The sequence below is a fragment of the Mustela putorius genome, unplaced genomic scaffold (genome assembly GCF_011764305.1).
Source record: "Mustela putorius furo isolate JIRA1106 unplaced genomic scaffold, ASM1176430v1.1 tig00000835_pilon_pilon_pilon, whole genome shotgun sequence".
NCBI lineage: Eukaryota > Metazoa > Chordata > Mammalia > Carnivora > Mustelidae > Mustela > Mustela putorius.
The window spans coordinates 5,835,041-5,849,381 of record NW_025421492.1 but is presented as its reverse complement, the minus strand read 5'-3'; positions in this window follow the sequence as shown (position 1 = coordinate 5,849,381).

The following is a 14,341-nucleotide window of genomic DNA, read 5'->3' as shown; positions in this document are numbered from 1 at the left end:
AGTTTGTTTGATGTTGGGGGGGCAATTATAAATGGTATTTATCTTTAATTTAGATTTCATTGTGTTCATTCCTAGTATAGAGAAATGTGTTTTGATCTTATGTTCTACAAACTTGTTGAATTCAATTATTGTAGAAGTTCATGTATATGCATAAATTCCTTGAAATTTTCTACATTGGCAATCATTCATCTTCAAATAGAGATATTTTAGTTTCTTCTTTACTGATCTGAATGTCTTTTGTTTCTTTTTCTTGTCTTGTTACAGTGGAAAGTATTGCCAGTACTATGTAGAATAAGAGGGGTGAGAACATATGTCTTTGCCTTTTTTATGATCCTAGGAGGAAAGCATTAAGTCACCACGAAGTATGATGTTAGCTGTTGAAGTTTCATATTCATGCTTTTTATCAAGATGAGGTAATTTCTTTCTATTTCAAACTTGCTGTGAGCATTTTTAAAAATCATGAATAATGTTACATTTTGTCAAATGTGGGTGTTTTGTTTTTTGTTTTTTGGGTTTTTTTTTTTTTTGCATCAATTGACATGATCAAATGATGGTTCTTTAGATTGTTAGTATGGTAAGATGCCTTAATTGATTTTCAAAAGCTAAACTAGCCTAGAATAACACTCCACATCCACTCTGTGAGTCTCTGATTTTGTATTACTGCAGTTAGTTTATATACATTTTAGTGATTATTGATATGTTAGAGATTAAGCCTGCCATTTTTTAAATTTGTTTAATATTTCTTTGGTCCTTGTTCCTGTTTCTCCTTTCTTGACTTATTATAAGTTTTACTTTTTTTTTCAGAAATGCAACTCAAATTATTTATAGTGTTGGGTTTTTTTTTTTAAGATTTTGTTTATTTATTTGACAGAGATCACAAGCAGGCAGAGAGGTAGCAAAGAGAGAGAGGGTGTGAAGCAGGCTCCCTGCTGAGCAGAGAGCCCGATGTGGGACTCCATCCCAGGACTCTGGGATCATGACCTGAGCCGAAGGCAGAGGCTTTAATCCACTGAGCCACCCAGGCGCCCCTATAGTGTTTTTCATTTATCTCTTTTTATAGTTCTTGTAGTCGTCATTCTGGGTTTTAAAATACAAATATGTGAAATCACAGTCTGGTGATGATACTGGTATCAACATCATATCTCTTTAACTGGAGGAAATCCACCTCTATTTAGGTCCTTTTAACCTTCCACACTTTAAAATACCATTGTCTTCAATAACAGATGACATTAAAATTTCCATTTCAACCATGAAATAAGGTTTATAAAAACTTTGAGAAAAAATAATCTATTGTATGTATCCATATTGCTGCTCATTCTGTTGTTCATTCCTCCTTCCACATGATCTAAGACCTTTTTTCAAATTTTCTCTTTGTCTGAAGAACTTCCTCTGGTCAATATTTAAGGGTAGGCCTTCTAACAACAAAATCTTCTAGTTTTTCAATTCTTTGAGCATATATTTATTTCCCTTGTATTCTTAAAAGACAGTTTTCCTGGATATAAAATTCTAGGTTGACAGTTTCATTTCACAATTGAAATTTTTTTTTCTACTTTCTTCTGGAATCCATGATTTTAGATGAGGATTGGAAGAGTTTTCAGAATGCTTTTTTGCTAGTATTGGGGAAAATGGTACAATAAATTCTACTAGAATTCTACTTAACAAAGATAAGAATATAAAGGGGATAAGAATCAGACTGTTTTAAAGTAACTTTAGTACACTGAGAATAAAGCTCAAGAATGTTTATAGGGATGCAAAAACATCCAGCACTCAACTCAGTAAAATTACATTATATTTTACCTAATAAAAAAAAATACCAGTCAAGAAAAACAGCTATATAATATGACCAAACATATTAAGATGAAATTTCACACAATCAAAACCTAGAAATGACACAAATGGTAAAAACAATAGATAGATAAGGACAGAAAGTTACTATAACTATATTCCGTATGTTGAAGGAGCAAAAGAAAGATTGGGCATATTAAATAGAGACATTGATATTATAATAAAATTCTAAATAATACTTCTAGAACTTCTAAAACTTCAGAGTGTCTGAAATTAGAAATACATTAGATGGAATTAACAACCAATTAGATATTTCAGAAGAGAAAAACAATACACTTGAAGGCACAGTGATAGAAACAATAAAAAATAAAGCACATAGAGGAAATAGATCTTTTTTTTTAAATGACAAGAGCATTGGTAGTTCTGGAACAATGTACAGAGGATCAAAGATAAGAACTAATACCAAGTTCTTGTCAAAAACAATGCAAGCCAGAAGATAGTGTAGGAGCATTTTTAAAGTATAGAAAAGCAAAGAAAAAAAAGAACATAAAGAAAGAAAGACATGGTCAACCTAGAGCCTTCAAAAACAATGATGACACACTGTTTTTTTTTTTTCCCCAGGAATACATAGATTGAAAGAATTCAGTTATGTTAAAGTGAGTCTTTCAAGTAGAAAGAAAATGATCCCAGGTGGAAATCTATATATTAAGGCTTCTTTACTGTAGTACTACTAATCTTTGAAACAGAAAATAGTCTATTATGGAGGATTTCTGTTGACTATAGGTGGCTTTGCCGTATCCCTGTCCTCTACCCACTAGATGTCAGAAACACTTCCCTTTTCCCAGTTGTGACCACCAAATATTTATCAGTTGTCCCTGGAGGTGGAAAAATTGTTCAAGTGGAGAATTACTGGTCAACACAAAAAAATAAAGACTACTGGAAATGATTACTATGTGAGTAAATATGAAAGACATTTTTCTTCTTATTTAAATCTCCTTAAAGATAATTGACTGTTTAAAGCAAAAATAATAATGTAGTCAGAGAATTACAATATACATATAAATAAAATACATGGCAATAATAACACAAGGCTGGCAAGAAAAAAAATTATACTTTTATAAAATTCTTATACTATATATAAAGTGAAAAAATATTCCTTGAAGGTAAACTTTATAAGCTAAAGATATATACCTCAAATCCTGTAACAACCACAAAAAAGAGAGCAAAGTATTATAATTAATAAACCAGCAAAATAAATAAAAGAGAATAATAAAAAATGCCCCATAGTCCAAAAGAAGACAGAAGACAATAAAAGGGGAAAAATGATGAAAAGTATAACAGAAAACAAATGGCAAAATGGTCAATTTAAACTCAGCCATGTCAGTGATTATATTAAGTATAAATGATCTTAACACTCCAGTTAAAAGACAGAGATTGTCAGATAAAATAATAAAAAGAACCTCACCCAACTATATTCTGCTGACAAGAAATTCAGCTGAAATATAAAGACCAAAACTGGGGAAGTTTATAAATGGAGAGAGATAAATCATACAAACATTAATTTTTTAGAAGCTGGAGTGACCATATTAATATCATACAGAGTATATTTTAGAACAAAATGTTTTGGGGAATAGTCATTTTATAATAATAAAGAGACTGAGTCATCAAGAGGATATAAGAATCCTAAATGTTTATATACCTAAAGATTTTTTTAAAAGATTTTTTTAAATTTATTTATTTGACAGACTGAGATCACAGGTAGGCATAGAGGCAGGCAGAGAAAGAGGAGGGGAAGCAAGTTTCCTGCTGAGCAGAGAGCCCGATGAGGGGCTCAATCCCAGGACCCTGAGATCATGATCTGAGCCTGAGGAAGAGGCTTTAACCTACTGAGCCATCCAGGCACCCCATATATACCTAATAATAGAGTTTCAAATACATGAAGCAAACACTAATAGAACTGTCTGGACAAATAGACAAATCCACAATTATAACTAGAGATTTCAACACCCCATCTCAGTAACTGATAGAATATAGACCCCAAAAAATCAACTATACAGAAGACTTGACCTACATTATCAACTAAATTGACTTAATTGGCATTATCAAAGTAGAATACACATTTTTTCTAATGTGCACAAACATTTACTCAGAGAAATCAAATTCTGGTACATAAAACAAACTAAGAGCAAAAGAACACTTCATCAAACTGATAAAGTATATCTATTTAAAATATACAGCTAATCTCAGACCTAACAGTAGAAAATAGAATACTTTCCTCGTAAGATTAGTAACAAGAAAAGAATATTCACTCTCATCATTTCTATTCAATATTGTACTGGAAGTAATAAAAATCATAAAGCAATAAAAAGAAGTAGAAGCCACCCAAATTAGAAAGGGAAAATTAAGATTGCGCTTATGTACAGATAACATGAAAGTTTATATATATTTCTATATTCTATATATATATTTCTATATATTCTATATATTTCTATATTCTTATAGAATCTAAAATAAATAAATAAATAAAGCCCACTAGAACTAATAAGTCAGTTTAGTTAGATCACAGGATATGAAATAAATATACAAAAGGCAATTGTACTTCTATATACTAGCAACAGGTATTAGAAATTAAAATTAAAACAATTTATAATAATGCCAAGAAATATAAAATACTTCAAGTCTGACAAGAGAGATTCAAGATGGGTAGACTGACAACTATAAGATACCATTAAGAAAAATTAAATATATTATCAGTTAAAAAAAGAGATATGCCTTTATAAAAAAATCAACAGTCTTTTGTAGAAATTGACAGAAAGTTTCTAAATTTCAAAGCTGCAAGCTTTACATTATCTCATTTCAAGACTTATTATAAAGCTGCAGTAATCAAAACAATGTGGTATTGACCCAAAGATAGACAAATTGACCAATGGAACAAATCTATACATATACATCTATAGCAAACTGGTTTTCAGCAGAGAAAAGATGGTATGATTAGATTGGAAGGCCATACCGAAAAAGAGAGATTTTTTTCATACCTTAGACTATTTACAAAAAGATAAATCCAATTAGATCATGTATCTAAATATAAGACCTAAAATTATAAAATTTTCAAAAGAAAACAGAATAAAATCTTTCAACTCCTCAGTTACAAGACAGTACTTAATTACAATACCAAAAGCATGATCCATGAAAGAAAAACATATATCACTAAATTGCACTCATTGAAATTAAGAACTTCTAGTCTTTTAAATGAATTGCTTAGAGAATTAGAAAACAAGCCACAGTTTGGGATAAAATTTTTTCAAATTACATAATTCTTCAAGGTCTTGTCCAAAACATACTTTTAAAAAAAATAAAATTCTTTTTTTTTTTGTGAAAACAATATATTAATTTATAAAAAAAATAAATAAAAAAAAAATAAAATTCTTAAAAGTCAATAATAAGAACACAAATAATCCTATTTAAAATAATAGCAAAAGATTTGGACAGATACTTTACAAAGAAGATAATACAGAAAGCAAATGTGTGCATGGAAAGAAGTTCAACATCATTCATCATTAGGCCACACTGAACCACAAAGAGACACTACTGCGTCCTTATTAGAATTGACCACGCCAAGAGTTCTTAAGGATGAGAGCCACACAAAGTCTAATACATGCCCAGTGGGGATGTAAAATGGTGTAATAACTTTGGAAAGCAGTTTGGCACTTTATTCAAAGTTAAACCTATACTTCTCATATGACTCCTCCAGGAGAAATAAAAACATATGCCCACCCGAAGAACGATATATGAATGTTTACAGCAGCTTGAATCATAGTTGCCCAAAACTAGAAACAACCCAAATGTTTATCATCAGATCAACGGATATGAATTCATGGCACATCCACACAACGGAATAGTACTGAGCATTAAAAAGAAATCCACTATTAATACATGCAACACCATAGATGAATTTCAAAAGCATTTTGCTAAGTGAAAAGAGCCAGACCCGAAAGGTTACATGTTATATGATCTGTTTATATGACATTCTGAAACAAGAAAAACTCTAAGTACAAGGATCAGATCAGTGGGTGCCTGGGCCTGTGGATGGGAAAGAAGAGGGAACGTTGGGGAATTACACACATTCATGAAAAGTCATGCAGCTAGAAAAGTGAATTAAACTATAGTCTGTCTCAATAAACTTGACTTGTAAAATTAAAAACAAATTAAAAGATTGAGTCTTTTTATCCATCCTTCCCCGGCAGTTGACCCACAATAAACATTCTGTAAACAAATATTGAACAAATGGTAAAGGTGCTTTCTCCTTCTCTGAAAGGACAATATCAACCGAATCTCTTTCTGTCTCCAGCTCTACTACGAATCCCAAGATAATAGTGCTCAGTCTCCCTTACGGATTGGGTCAAGAATTGAACAAAGTTTGATGGTGTGAAATGCCATGGCAGACATCGTCCAGCTTCACGCGTTGTATACTGTGGCCCATTTGCTCTCGGGAGCCAAAGCACCTCCCAGGTGGAAAATCCCGATCCTGTGTCTGGCAGTCATTGCAGCCACCTTTTCACTAGTCCCACTGAGTTTCTCCTGCCAGCCCTCCACCCCCGCCCCCCGCCAGATATCCACTTCGGAAATGCGGAGAAAGGCACAGAGTTTGTCCAAATGCTGCTGAGCGTGGGCTAGTATTCTTCTTGGGGAATCCTTCAAGCCTGCTTGAGACTCCCCCAAAAGGGAGCATACAGTGGTGCAGGTCCCAACGATTGACTGAAAAATAGAAGGAATACCCTCAAATTAAATATTTTAGTACTTACTTTGACGGAGGGGGACATCAGGTCGATTTGGGTTTTCAGAGGCTCAAAATTCAGAGGAAGGTTGAACCAATTTAGTCCGGTCACATCTTATTAAGGAAAGTCCTTTACGGGTCACATGGTAATAACGTGAGTACACGGAACCTCATGGTATGCATTCCCTCTGCAAGTGCGGCCTGAGGGCTTCCTGGGAACAGGTGTTTTTCCAGGAAACGTGGTGCCAGTAAAAAAAGGGGAGCACACCTACCCCTGCAGAGCATATGTTCTTTAAATGATTATTGGAATAGATCAAGTTAGAAATGTATTGTATCCAATGTTTGTTTGTTTGCTCATTGTTTTGAAATGTTACTGTTTTGGCAAAACGAGCACAGCATAGGAAAGACAACAAAATCATCCAGTCATCTTCAAAGGCCCAAATTATAACAAAAAGCATTAGTGTCTTCAATGTTTGCTCTGGTTGACCATATGGCCAAGTCTAATAAGAATCACCATAGGAAGAAAGAATTTCCCTCATAAACCTACCACATGGGCTAGTTGGGGGGCATGAGCAGGTGATGGGCGCAGAGGAGAGTGACCCGGGCAAGCTGTAAGGTCCTTCACCTGCAAGCTTGTCCTGATGTCATGTTACAGGGAATACCTTCACACCCTGAGTTTGAGGAACCATCCAAAACTATCACTAGAAAAACTACAAAAAATCACAGAGCAAATTTTTAAGTATTTTTTAAGTATACTTAGGGTATAAATAGGGGTATATGTGTTGTTATTTGAATATCTGTATATAATACATATATAGCATATATAATGACAAAGCAAAGCTATAGAAGACATACACACTTGATACTTTTTCTAAGGCCATTTGGGTTTTGATGGTGTTTTTAATCTTGAGACTAAGTAGAGTGAGCAGGCATTTTTGAAAAGGTACTAATATAATTAATATTCAGAATCTGATCACAATGTTCTAATATCTAGCTATTAGAGAGTGACCACCTCCAAGGACTCTTTCTTTTTAAAAAAAGACTTTATTTATTTTTTTAAGAGAAGCAGAGCACACACATGAGAGAGAACACGAGCAGAGAGAGAGGGAGAAGCAGGCTCCTCGCTGAGCAGGGAGCCCCATGTGGGGCTCGATCCCAGAACCCCGAGATCATGATCTGAGCTGAAGGCGGATGGTTCACTGACTAAGCCACCCAGGTGTCCGCTGCAAGGGCTTTTTCAACACCCACACTGTGCATTGCCTTTGCAGTCACAGAATCTTGGCAGTCCCCACGTAGGAAGCCTTCAGAGGCTCACTCCCCTAAACCCTCCTTCAACCACAGACCGAGAAATCCACACAGGAGCGGAGACTGGAAAAATCTGTCATCTGTCCCTCTATTGCTCAGAACATGAATTACTTGAACTCACTTTCCTTTTTACCAATAATTTTGTTTATTATTTGCTTCTCTCAGCCTGGCGGAAACAATCTGTTCCTTTTCTATTCCCTGCTAATATCATCTTGTCATATTTGGGTTCAGTGGTAATATTCCTGTGTTCAGATCTCCCAAAACTACCCGAGAATATTCCATCACAGAGTGATCTTCACTCAATTTTTTTAAAATGTACTTTCTCTCCATCTCTCTCAAACACACACACATCGGTTTCAATGTTTCACAATCGGCAGATACTCGATACCTGCATTTTTGAATCATGAGTGGATTTTTATGACCTATTATTGACCAAACCCTAAAACAAAGGAAAAATTATCTGAAACTATATTTTTTGCAATGTGTAGTTAAGCATAAATATTTGAATTCATTTGTGCCATTTTCTATTCTGCATCATACCATTGACTGAAAGAAAATTTATTAAACTTCATTGATATCATTTTTTTCTATAACCAATATTAACTGGTTATGGTGTGCAATAGATCCAGAAGTGTGTCAACAGAGATTGTTAAAACACACACACACACACATTCACACACACAAACAACTAAACTAAAGGGAAACCTAGGTGGCTTAGTCAGTTAGGTGGCCAACTCTGAATTTTTTCTCATGATCTCAGGGTCGGGCCCCACACTCAGTGTGGAGTCTGCTTGAGGTTCTCTCTCTGCCTCTCCCTCTCTTCTCCCCCGAACTAAAGTAAATAAAGAACTCTTAAAAGGAAAAAAAAAAAAAAAACCTAAAAATTGGGGACATATGACATATTTCGGGATCATTAAGATCATTCCTTATTAAGATACCAGGGGGCATTCCCAACAAAAGAAGAATGCCTCAAGTCAATGCCATCCTCTGTTTCCTTTATGTACGTGAAACTCTCGTTACGTCCAATCTGTGTATCTGTCTACATGGGGAGGAGGGACCAAAATTCCCTCCACAGCTCTTTACCGGATTCCTCAAGCTCATTATTCAAAGGGCCTCCACCCTCCTAACCCCACATATTTAAACCAGCACAGACATGCTGGAGGGTGATGTGGGTTATGACTCTGTGCGGCGCCCTGCCCCATGGATTCCTCCCGTTTGCCATATGAAAACTAATGGATGTGTCCATGGGAGATAAGAAGCTGGCCTGTGGCAGGCAGCTCCAGATTTCCATATGGAATCCACTATTTAATGTAGGTGTTCTTAATGGCTGCTTAATTAGTAAACTCAGACAATCACACTCGACTCGGGTCCCTGCGTGAGACTCTCATTCCAGCAGTAAACTTGCATCTGGCTCACCACTGCCGGCACGGCGCCCTGTCTCCTGGCAGCTCGGGGTTATTGGGTTTGGATGAGGGTTTCAGCTGTTCATTACTGGGCTTTTCATGCCTGTATTTACCAAGTCTGTTCCTGGCTTGGTTTCCCCTCCACCCTCTCCGGGCCCGGCCGTCCATGGGTCCTTGACCTTGTGGGACCACCGTCTTGCCCAGGTTCTCCCCCACACGGCCATCCATCATTCCCCCCCACTTCAGCACAAGCTCTGACACCCTTGGCAAGTAGGCGCAGCTGCTCTGCCATCTACAGGGACTCACACTTCACCTGCTCCAAGCCCTCTGTTGTCACTGGCTTAAAAGGCCAGACAGCTAGAATGTCTGGATAAACTCATATCTGCTTGCTATCATCATGGCCTCGAGCCAGCCACAAATCCTATGTTTTCAAGGGAGGTCACAAAGATTTCTAGGATTTGGCTCTTCCCGCGGCTTAGAAATTTCTTTCACCTTCCCTTTCTGTTTTAGAATGAAAACAAAACAAAATAAAACAAAAATCCCTTCTCAGTTCAACAATAGGAGAGAGAAAATGTACTTAAGCCCAGAATGTGAAATACTCCAGATACAGTGTAAGTTACAAATCAAATATTAAACAACAAGGCAAATATTCGCTCTGAAAGAGTTACGCCCATGTTGATGGCTTGCCTTCTCCACAAACTGGTAGTCTCTGTCGAACTCACAAATACTTCTGCTTCGCTGTCTTACTTTGCTGAAAGCACATGCAAACCATTTCTGAAGCCCAAAGCATGACATCAGAAAGGCCGAATTTGATGTTTGATCTCTGTTTCACCCAAAACAATTTTCTCCCACACTGCAAAACCTTCTAGATGTTCAGTGAGATTTTCCTGGGCTTGACCTGAGTGCAGATATCCTGACATGTTTCAGGAGGTCTTAAAAAAGATTTTTTTTCCCTTTTGCCCAAAATACACAGAGGAAATGTGTTCTGTGCCTCTCCTCCAGCTTCACTCTCACACTTTGCTTTACTCACTTCCTTAATTTGATTACATTTCTTCTGCCTTTTTTTCAAATGTGGGCAGACGCTGAGTGACAGGTGCAATATGTCGGCCATGGTGTGCAGGCCTCTCAGCCCTACAAGCATTCAGTGCAGACCCGTGACCTCCTCCCCGGGTGTGCGGCATGTGGACCCTGCATTTCAACAGCTCATGCAACCAGATGGAATTCCTGTGTCCTGCAGCAGGAACTGCCTTCTTCGCCCATTACCGATGGCAGGTCAGGCAAACCAAAGGCACAACCCTTTTTCCTTTGTGTCTGAGCTGAAGGACAACCTTCTGGAAATGATAAGAATGCCTTAAGATATCAGTGTTGAAAGAGTGATGAAGCATGAAGCATCCTCACCACAAACACTCTCTACCTCGTGGGTCAACGGCATCCAACAACTAGGCAGCCCAACCCCCACGACATGCAGCTTTCCCAAGTAATGCCCATGCAGATGCCAGTGTTGCCCTTTGTTCCCATTCGACAGCTGAGAAAATTAAGGCAGATGGGATCAACCAACCTGGAGAGTCTAGAACAGAAAGCGATACGTTTAGTGGCCACACCAGCTGACGGGACATCCAGTAGGATTTGTGCAACACATGTGATCAGTGAGTTCCCTTCTAAAGGCTGAAAATTGAGCAACTTTCACAGCTGCCTTTCTCTATCTTGAAGCAACATTTACCTGAAAAATCACAGCAAGCTGACTGTGCGCCGGGTTATGGCTCGATTTAGAGCCCTCAGGCAATGGTTACATTGTCACTGTCTAGAACACTGTGTGGTTTAGATCTTGTTTGGAGGGACTGTCTGATTACACAGTTAGTTCAATTTTTTTTTCTTTTGAGGAGTCAATTCACTGGCAATTTTGATCCAGTTTAGAATAAATACTAAATTAGCAGTGAATTCAGAGTTGAGAGTTCTTCTAAATAAATCAGTATTAGGGAAAAGCAGGTAGTCTTTTAATCGCCAAGACTGTAAAGAGGTTTTTTTTTGTTGTTGTTGTTTTTTTTATCTAAATATATGCCCACAATGACATCTGTTAAATCAAGGAAAATAGGGTTGACCTCTCTCATGGGTCCTTGCAAGAAATAGTCAATAAAAATGTATTATGCAGAATTCTTAATCCAATTTTATCCCTTTGCACAACATTTCCAAATTTTTAAGCTGCTAATAATGTTCCAAAAATAAACCTTCCATCAGTTCAAGCTAGCACCTTTGTCTGAGAAAAAAATAATAAATGCATCGCCTACAAGCAGTTAAAAAATCAAAACTACAGCAAGCTCAGGAAGCATCTCTATAGGGAGTCCTTGCAAATGGTAACATAAGTCCCCATGCAAATCCACTTCTGTCAGCTATGTCACAGATGCCAAAAAAAGCAGGCACAATAAATATGGAGGATATAGATATAAAACGGCAATGATGTCACGCTGGAGGGTTTATAAGCGCCTCCGTTCCTTGCTTAGAATGTGGACAATACAAAAGCCTTTAAACAATTCTATCTTCTTACAGGGTCGTCGGACATCACAAAAGCAAATATTTTTTGTTTGCGTCAGTGATGGGTTAAAAAAAAAAAAAAACCCTCTTTCAAAAAAGCAACCGCCGTTTGCATTATCTATAGCACGTTGGTATTCAAAGACAGAGCCTTCAAAAGAGAAAAGTAGATATCAGAGTTGCCATCTGGCAGATTCCCCGTCCAAGTCGCCCCAGAATCCTGTGTGAGCATTAGTTACATCGCAGAGCTGCACGCTTGGGGCACCGTCCTCGGGACCCCGCCTCTGAGCTTGGACCCAACCATGTGCCGATGGCCCTCGTGAGCCACGGGTCGTCCACCTCTAGGGTTTTGGTGCAGTGTGTCCTCGCCACCAGCTCCCGACGTCCTTCTCTTGAGCACCTATGTCCCCCATTCTCCCCACCCCTGGCCCCAGGGAGTGCTCATTCCCTTGAGTGTGCCAAGCCTCCGCCCAGCAGCCTGGCTGTTCTTGGCAGGGTCTCTGTGCTCCCCTGTCCTGGATGTCCCATCCAGTGGGCACGCTGACTAGCCTCAGATTCCCCCTTTTATGGAAGCCCTTCTCTCGGGCTTGTCTCCAGGGGAGGGACTGAAAGAAAGGCTGGCCCACACAGCCGACCTGGCCCCTCTTGAACATCTATTGAAACTGATTGATCTCTTGCCTCACATCTGCCAAGCTGTCATTCAAGCCGGGGGGGATTTGGACGGAGGCAAGGCGAGCATCGTAAAAATGACTTTGTGATCTAGTTTATGAAGCTCGCCTTGAACTCCTAGGTACAGGCAGGGCAGAAAACCTTGTTTCCTTCGCATAAATGGGAAAAGGCCCTATATAAGAAACAGTGAATATTTTCCCTTGATTTGTGCCTGAAACATAAGAGGGGGGGTGAATATCCCAGCTGTCTACTGCATTGTGTGAACATATACATGCATTTAAATTACTTATATCATTACTTACAGATGTAATTGTGAAATATGTTCTTTTTTGCATTCAGAATGAGGGACTGAACAGATGGCAAACGCTCGGTTTAAAGCAATATGTCCATTAAAATAACCCGCACTGTTGGTGTTTCGTGTAACCATAGCAGTGAGTTCATTGTCACAAGATCCTGCCCGTGCGCACGAGCAGGAGAGCCCGGAAAGGCTCCACTACCCAGTGACACCGGGTCCCAGCCGGGCCACGTTCCCACAGCTGCCCGGCCACCCACCGAGGGCTTACAGAGTCCAACTCCAGTTGTTTTGCTTTCATATTTTGCTTCCATATAGGAAAGTCAATAAACAGCTGACATTTACCAATGCCTTGCTTCTGGGTTATTTTTTTCTCTACTCTCCAGATGTGCTGAAATGTGTGGCTCCAGATGCATCACCTCCAACAGGATAATCCTGCTCCCGCCAGGAGTAATTGTCTCGCCTAATGAGCCTGGGTCAGGCGGATGGGCTAACGACACAGTGAAGAGCTCATCTCTCTTTCTGAGGCTCAGCGAGGACCACCAGGAAGCAAGGTGACTGCTGAATGGCAGGAGGAGCTCCCCAGCCTAGTGCTGCCTTCCCAGACCCACCCTGACAGCAGCCCGCCACGCCCTGGACCCCTCCTCGTGCCGGTAGTCTATTAAAAAAAGGGAAACAACCACCCTCCCTTCAAACCCCCTACGATTTCCATTCTGGCAACAGGGCCAGCAGCGAATGTCCTCTAGAAAACCATTCATAAATAAGACGGAGAAATGCTAAATGTGATCTGAGCTCCCAGAGTAGGAAAGAAAGTGAGAAAATTCTCACTGTGTGGCCTTGGATAAATCTGTTACAGATCGAGTCAATTTCTCCAGTGTTCAAATGGGACCTGATGGCTACTGTGCTTCCTTCCCATGACAGAGAACAGCCAAGTGTGCTTCCTGGGGGTGGCGGAGTTGCAAGAAACTCACATACGCAGCACCTGGGGAGGCTGAGGGGGAGGAGGGGGGAAGGGCATGGTCTGAGGCTGCACCCTCCAGAGCTCAGAGGGAAGCCAGGACGGGGGCAGCACGGCCAGCAGTAGCAGCCACTGACCAGTGGAAGGTGACATACAAAGACAGATGAACTTTCCTCACAGTGGGCCAGAGAAGGGTGGGCTTATGAGCCAATTTCAGAGGGAATACGGAAGGAGAAGGACATGGAGAAAACCTTCCGGCAGAAGGAGAGGAGCGGGAGGAGAAGCAGTCTCGTTCTGAGATGCTCCCACACCCGAGGGTAAGGAAAGGTAGAAGAAATGTCTTCCCTTTGCAGGGAGTGGAGGGACGTGCACCTGCATTTATCTGATGGAGGTGTCCACGTGCCTACTACTGTATGTCCTCATTTTCTCTTTGCTGCCACAGGAAAGGGCAGAAGGGAGAGAGAGAGAGTGGGTTCAGCTTTCAGGAGGACAGGTGGTAACCGAGAGATCCCTTTGAAGGTCATCTTTGTGGAAGCATCACTAGGAACAAAGGAGGTAAATAGGATCAGCTAGAGGGAGTTAATGTCATTTGCAGGGATCAATAATTGCTCTTTACCACCGTCACCTGT